Source organism: Echinops telfairi, unplaced genomic scaffold (assembly GCF_000313985.2).
Source record: "Echinops telfairi isolate 266 unplaced genomic scaffold, ASM31398v2 ScPeMD7_7424;HRSCAF=8462, whole genome shotgun sequence".
Lineage (NCBI taxonomy): Eukaryota > Metazoa > Chordata > Mammalia > Afrosoricida > Tenrecidae > Echinops > Echinops telfairi.
In genome coordinates, this window is record NW_022111324.1 from 62874710 (window position 1) to 62881529 (window position 6820).

At 42.4% G+C, this 6820-nt stretch overlaps 1 protein-coding gene across 1 annotated transcript in view; it reads left to right on the top strand.

Moving 5' to 3' along the window:
• The window catches only part of KCTD3 (potassium channel tetramerization domain containing 3), a 46798-nt gene that overhangs the window by 17096 nt on the left and 22882 nt on the right, over nt 1–6820 (top strand). The window lies entirely within an intron of this gene.

Sequence of the window (6820 nt, forward strand, 5' to 3'; positions counted from 1 at the left end):
GTCCGTCCCCCAGGGAGGAGGTCACATGTAGATCCTTGTAATTGGTTCCCTCTTTCCAGCCCACTCTCCCTCTACCCTCCTAGTATCGCCACTCTCACCACTCACTGGTCCTGAGTAGTTACCTGATCTTACTGTTTTTATGTCCTGCTCTTCTCTCTTAAACTTGCCCAACTAAAGTACTCGTAAAACTACTGCTGTTAATATTGCTCATGAGCTCTACCTTGCCAAATCCCATGATCATTTGTAAGCATATTATATTTATATAAAATAAATGGTAACATGTTATGTTACCATTTCACAACTAGGGACAACTCTGTCCCTTGGAACATTTGGAAGTTTCGGGAGATATTGTTGGTTGGTACATTGAAGGAAAATTACTACTAGCCTCTATTAGGTAAAGGTTGTTAAGTAGCTACAATGTACAAGGCAGCCTCCCACAATAAAAAAATTTTGCCCTAAAATGTAGATACTGGTGAGGCTGAGAAACTGTGTTCAAGATCCAGGTTTATTTGTTTGCCTGATCCATATATTGTGAATGTGTCTGCCCCTAACTTTCTTAATTGTGTATTTTAAAGAGTAGAGAGTATATTGATGAAGTCTAATATTAGTTTTTCTTTTATTTTCCATGTTCTTTGTGTCTGAGCTTAGGATTCTTCGCTTACTACAAGTTTGCAGAGATTTTTCTCATGTGCTTTCTTCTACAAATGTTTTTTTTTTTCTTTTATAGTTTTGGTTCTATGTAGGTGCTGATTGATTCACTTTTAGTAATTCTTTGTGTATGATGTGAGGTTATTGTTCACTTTCTTCATAGGGATATTCAGTTTCTTGGGGCATGGCCTGCATCACCTTTTACTTAACAAGAGATAACTAAAACCGAGGAGTAAGACATCGCACTAACAGTTACTTAAAATATGGAAGCAGTTTTGCATTTGGGTAATGGAGAGAGGCTGGAAGAATTTTAAGTCATAGCAGTAAAAGTGTAGATTGCCTTGATGGAATTATTGGTGGAATTTAGAGGTCAAAGGTAATTCTGGTGATGGCTCAGAAGGGGCGCTGTAACAGATGGCACAGGTGGTGTGAAGTAGTGGCAGAAAAGTGTCAACCGCTGATTCAGGAAACTAGCGTGAGACTGAGCAGAAGTGGACCTACGTGGTAAGAAAGTGGAGTGCCTTTCCTAGTGGAGTGGGGGTACCTCCAGACACTTGGCAAAAGAGCTTAAGAGCTTTGTAACATTTGCCTGAGCATGGCAAAGACCATGTCAGTCCAAGAGGCCTGGGGCAAGAATCATGAAGCAGAGCTAGAGACAAGGAGCACAGGAAGCACATATCACTGTCGTACAAGTTAAGGGCATGACCTTTATTGTCTTAATTTCACGTTGTGGGACCACAGCCTCGTAGGTTTCAGAGGTCTACACTTCACCTGCTTGGTTTTGGAGTGGGGCACTGCCCCTCACGAGTTCCAGGTAGCCAGACACAGGTCCGCTGATCACAGCTGAAGGGGTTAGGCCGCCATGCCCAAAGGATCGAAGAATGAGCCTCTCTTCCATCTATCCTTCTCCTTCTTTAGAGATTCAGTTATATGTGAAGCTACTTTCTATTGGCTGAGAGATTTCTGTTATACATCCCACCCCCAACTCAAAATAGCCTCCTTTAATTCTTTAGAAAAAATTAAATCAATTTTATTCCATCAATATGCATTTAAACCTACTTAAGGATTGATTTCATTTTAGATACTGGATGTTTAAGCTCCAACATTCCTTTTTGATTCCATTTTGTTTGTTTTGCCATTGAGATTTCTCATCTTTTCACATGCCCCTGTTACTGTTTGGTGCCACTGAATCCGATGCAGCTCATAGCGACCTTATGTACAAAAGAATAAAACACCATCCTGTCATTTTGCTCCCCTTTTTATTAAATGTAACATAATTGTAAAGACTTTTTGGAAGTTTTTGTCTGATAATCCACTATCTGGGTCACTTCATTTTTCTGTTGTAGGTCACATTTCCTGCTTCCCGTGTCTAGAAATCCTTGATTATGTGATGGGCGAGTTCATGGTATATGGGAGGTATCGGTAGTGCTGTCTTTCAAGAAGCTGTGAATCTTGTTCTAGCAGGCATTTAGATGGCTGGAGTAGCTTCTTGATCCTGTTCCGCTGGTTTAAATGCTTTGTTAGAGGAACCTCTTTCAGCTTTTACTTTTAGGGCATGACTCCTCCTCGAGGTTGTGATCCTTATTTGTAAAGGTTGGCTTTTTCTGGAATTTCTGTGGAATGTCTGAGGTGCTAAGCAAGGACACTTCACTTGTCTGAGCTCACACTGTAGCTCTGTGTATATGACCTCTGGTTGCTCCACTCAGGCTCACAGTCCTGCAGAGGGTGGTGGGGGTGGGGGGTGGAGCGCGCGCGCGCGCGCGCGCGCGTGTGTGTGTGTGTGTGTGTGTGTGTGTGTGATTCTCATCCTGCCCAGATACACTATGGCCTCAGCCAGAGCCCTAGGGAAACTCCCTATATGCCCTTCACGTTTGCCCTAGCGTAATCTCTTCATTTCTTGTACGTTGTACACAAGTCCCAGCTCCCTCAGCAGCCGATCGCTTCCTCCTCAGGTTAGAGAAGCCATCACTTTTCACTTGGGCTTTACCTGCCAAGGTCATGATGCACCGTGAAGCCAGAAGCCAAAGTGCATGTGGTGTTTATCTTGTATCTTTCCCATTTCTGCTTTCTGTTAGCCAGGTCTTAAAAGCAGTTGCTATTTTACAGTAAAAGAATAATTTGACACTAGTTATTCTTTCCTGGCTAGCAGTGGAATTCTCCCCTGTAATAACACAAGGGAATAATAATTTCAGTATTCTGATATTTGGAATTGTCCTTGTGGCATTGTGGGGTAGGCCCTTAGCTGCTAACTGACCACAGGGAGGCTGGTTGCTTGACACCCACCAGCCACTCCTCAGGAGAAAGGGGAGGCTCACCTACTCCATGAAGATTTATACTCTCAGACCCTGTGTTAGCATCTCAATTCAATGGAGTGGGTTCAGTTTACAGAAAGATATCAAGTGTGATTTTTTTTTCCTTTTAAAAATTACTGCTTAGAATGGCAGTGAAATCCATTTCCTGTCTTGCTTTATTTTCAAAGGCTGCTGTGGTAGACAGTTATGTTATGGGGGAGTCCAGTAGCAGTTGGTTCATATTTTGTAAAATAAAGCTTGGTCTGTCTGTCTCAAACTCTCTTCGACCCTGACAACACCATCTGCAGAAGTGTTAGGGATGCCCTAGCCAGGATAGCTCCACGCCTCCGCCAAGACCGAACACTCTTCAGCGTCACTTCCATAAGGCAGTGCTACGGACTTGCTGCTGTATGCTGTATTTGACTGAGAGGACCCCTTAAGACAGACTCGTCATGACTTACCCTCTTGTCTCCCCTGTTGATGGCAGGTCAGGATTGTTGAGCATAAGCCACAGTGACACTTTAAATTTGTTAAAGCCATCCAGGACATCTTTGACTTCCCAGAACCTTGTCCTTCTCTAGAGTGAGGAAAGGGAGTTGGTTTCCTTTCTTAAAATTTTTTGATTACTTGCGCCTTCCTCAGCCCCCATAGTGCTGAATGTAGTTGGCTTCACATGGTCTAAAAATTGTTGGGTATCAAAATTTCAGTATTACATGAAAATTTTTTAATTGTGCACAATGAAAATGTGACCCTCTGCTTGCCTAGTGACAGGTTTACTTCCTAGTTAATCCAGAACACGGCTAAGCATTGGGGAATGTGAGGGAAAAGACAGGAAAAAGCCACGCCACACTCAGAATAAGCATTTAGGTCTTTACACTGAGTTTGTTGATTAAACACTTGGGTTCCCAGTAGTGCAGATTTAAATTTAATTCATTGACAAGGCACACTAATAGGTACTGGTGATGAAAAAAATAAGCATGTTATATTCTACTAGGAATTTACACCCTCATAGAAAAAGAAAATACAACCACCAACCATCCCATCATAATGCAATAGTAACACAAGTATGTGTAGTGAGAGCAGGAAGAGCGAACGGGTGAAGGAGCCGGCGGCACAGCGGGTAGTGGCTCAGACTCGAGCCAGAAGATCAGGGGCTGGATTCCACCAGGTGCTCCTTGGAAGGAAGAGGCAGAAGTCGGCTTCTATAGAACCTTGGAAACATGACGGGGCAGGTCTCCTCTGTCCTGAGGGGTCACTATAAGCTAGAATTGACCCAGCAACGTGTTGGACATTGTTTGCTTGGTTTGCTTTTAGTAACGGGGGAGGGGAAAAGTGATGTTGAGAAAATTGGTGGGTAAAGAAGTCATCTAAATTGGAATTTTAAAAGGTGAAGAATTCACCAAGTTGGAGAACTAGGAATAGACAAATCCACGGAATCTGAGAAAAAGAAAGGGTGGTTTAGGCAGGGGAGCTTATATCAGGTAAATATAAGTAGTAAAAGGCCAAAAAATTTATAAAGCAGAGAATTCTAGGGTATTTTTGGTATCGCACAGGACAGATGCTGAACAAGTTACAGCAGAATTTGCAGACTAAAATGAACTAGGGAGAAAAACATCTACTTTAGACAATCAGTCAACGAAAAGCCTGTAGGGATCACAAGGGGCACTGGCCAATCCACACGAATCGTGGCGACACGGTAAGACTAGGAAGCCTTTTGTTCTACTGTGCATAGGTCACCGTAAATTGGGGCCAACTCAGTGACAGCTTATAATAGTAATAGGCACACGTATACACAGATCACGAGCTAGACTCTACACGACACCACGTGTGCGCACGCACACACGAGCTTCAAAAAGAGTGGAAACTTTTCATTGTCTTTTAAATCAATTTTCTTAGAACTTTTGAAATCCCCTTGTGTGGATATATACTAGTGGTTTTCAACCTTTGGGGGTCCAACGACCCTTTCACAGCGGTCGCCCAATTCATAATAGCAAAATGACAGTGATGAAGTAGCAACGAAAATAATTTTAGTGTTGGGGGGTCACCACCACATGAGGAACTGTGTTAAAGGGTCTCAGCATTAGGAAGGTTGAGAACCACTGATATATACGATATATGTAATATGCATGTCACCTTAGCAGAATATTGCAGTATAATTTGAGTTAGAATCTTGGTTCTAAAAGTACCTTTTTTTTCACCTCTCTGATCCTTAATTATCTCACCTACAAAACGAGGTCTAAGCTAAGTATCTCAGGGATAGCATTTAGTTTTAAACTGCTACAGTTCCATTTTGGCTTTTAAGTAGTAGTATTTCAGTTCTTCAAAAATACACAGGATAGGAAATATCATCTTTTAGCCAAATGATCCTAGAAAATAAACCTCACATATATGTGATACTGTTTAGGTATTTCGAGTATCAGTTTATTTATTAAAAGAAGAAAAAGGGAAGAGCATCTACTACATGTCACTGCTGTGTGGGCACAAAAAGAATCATAGACTTTCAAGACTCATTGGGAGAAGTAAAGAAATGCAATCACAGCATTACTAAAAGTATAAGCCAGAAAAGAGTCCTGGCTTTTGATTTCTTCTGAAACGTATACCAATGCTATTCCTGTTTCTGCTCAGAAATGTATTACAGGTAGTACAAGATCAGTGACCATAAACACCTCCCAAATTTTTAACCAAGCTTGAAAATACAAGAATCTAATAATAAGAAAAAATATATATACTGGAGAATAAAAAAGCCAACAGTAACAAACTAAGCAAGTATCCCATGGAACATCTTCAATATATACATTTATATGAGCGTAGGAAGCATACTGGATTATGTATTGGGTTGTTAACTACAAGGTCAGCAGTTAGAATTCATAAGCCACTCCAAGGTAGACAGATGAGACAAACATCCCCAACACGTTGCTGGGTCAATTCTAGCATATAGTGACCCCTCAGGACAGGAGAACTGCCCCATCATGTTTCCAAGTTTCTATAAAAGGCGACTTCTGCCTCTTCCTTCCAAGGAGCACCTGGTGGAATCCAGCCCCTGATCTTCTGGCTCGTGTCTGAGCCATTACCCGCTGTGCCGCCGGCTCCTTTACCCGTTTGCTCTTTTGGCTATCACGCTACGGCAGGGGTCCTCAAACTTTTTAAACAGGGGATTAATTCACTGTCCTTCAGACCGTTGGAGGGCCGGACTATAGTTTAAAAAAAAACTATGAACAAATTCCTATGCACACTGGACGAGTCGACTGCTAAGCAGGACAGGTAGCGGCGGCCAAGACACTGGGCGGGCCGCATGTGGCCTTCAGCCGTAGTTTGAGTACTGCTCTACGCTGTGCATACTTGTGTTACTATTGCATTATGATGGGATGGTTGTATTTTCTTTTTCTACGATGGTGTAAATTCCTAGTAGAATATAAGGTTCATATTTTTTCATCATCAGTACCTAATAGTGTGCCTTGTCAATGAATTAAATTTAAATCTGCACTACTGGGAACCCAAGTGTTTAATCAAGAAGCTCAGAGTAAAGGCCTAAATGCTTATTCTGAGTGTGGCGTGGCTTTTCCCTGTCTTCTCCCGCACACTCCCCAATGCTTAGCCGTGTTCTGGATAGATGAGATTGGCAAGTCTGTGACTTCAGATTGATCACTAGGTCCCAGTATCAGACCTGTGGACCAGCTGCATGTACATTTCCTATGGATGTTTAAAAAATGCAGAGTTTGATTTGCGCTGGGTGTGCTGTAGAACCCAGGATGTTTTTACATACACCTTCACTGTGCACACACACAGCGGTGCTGCTGCCATTGTTTTAGTTCTCACTGAGCGACGCTGTGTACACCAGAATGAAACACTGCTCAGTCCTGGGCCATGCTAGCGGGTGGGGG